Source organism: Galeopterus variegatus, unplaced genomic scaffold (assembly GCF_000696425.1).
Source record: "Galeopterus variegatus unplaced genomic scaffold, G_variegatus-3.0.2 Scaffold4011, whole genome shotgun sequence".
Lineage (NCBI taxonomy): Eukaryota > Metazoa > Chordata > Mammalia > Dermoptera > Cynocephalidae > Galeopterus > Galeopterus variegatus.
The window spans coordinates 105914-106986 of NW_007730122.1; positions in this window are offsets into that span (position 1 = coordinate 105914).

Genomic DNA, 1073 nt, shown 5'->3' on the forward strand with positions numbered 1-1073 from the left:
CAACACCAAGTCAAGGGTTAAGATCCCCTTACCGGTCATCTTTTTTTAAAAAAAAAAAAGCTCTCTTGTTCAGCCAGATGTTTTTTCTGTGAAGCATCGCCATCTTCTTGCAAAGCTCAAGGCTGGAAAAGGGAGTGAACAGCTATAGAATGGCCTGAAATAATCCCAGCCACAGCCTCTGACCTGCTCCCCTGCCCCAACTGCTCTTCTGGGAAGGGGAGAAATAGAAACGTAAAGGGGACCCCCACCTCAACTGGCCTCAGTCCAGAAGGTGCTAGGAAATTATGCCTTTCCTTTGTGTGTGGTTAAGCATCAACATTTCAGATAAACGTAGGTTTGTCCCAGCTCATCCACTTCAATTGCATTTATTTGATGAGCAGTTTTTGAGTGCCTGCTGTATGCAGGCACTGTTCTGGGCACTGGGGGTATAACTGAACAAAACAAGCAAATCCCTGCCCCCATGGAGTTTCTGTTCTCATGGGATGAAATAGATAAAAAGCAGGGATGGCCGGGTAGCTCAGTTGATTAGAGCGCAGTGTTATAACACCAAGGTTAAGGGTTAGGATCCCCTTAAAGGCCAGTAGTTAAAAGAAAAAAAAAAAAGATAAAACACAAATACTTATGTAAGATGTCAGGAGATAAGAAAAAGAAAGCAGGGAAAGAGGGAGTGGTGGGGTTAGTTTAAAAATCACTTTTTTTTAATTAAATTTTTTNCAACACCAAGTCAAGGGTTAAGATCCCCTTACCGGTCATCTTTTTTTTTTAAAAAAAAAAGCTCTCTTGTTCAGCCAGATGTTTTTTCTGTGAAGCATCGCCATCTCCTTGCAAAGCTCAAGGCTGGAAAAGGGAGTGAACAGCTATAGAATGGCCTGAAATAATCCCAGCAATCAGTGATGGGGGAGTCCCCTGGGGTTAGGGCACAGAGACAGAGACGCAGCTGGGAGACACAGAGAGACAATACAGCGACACTGACATCAAGAGAGAGAAACCGAATGACTCAGAGACCTGGAATAGAAACAGAGGTACAGAGATGGAGAGATCATGGAAAGAGCAAGGAGACTTGAGGACAGCGA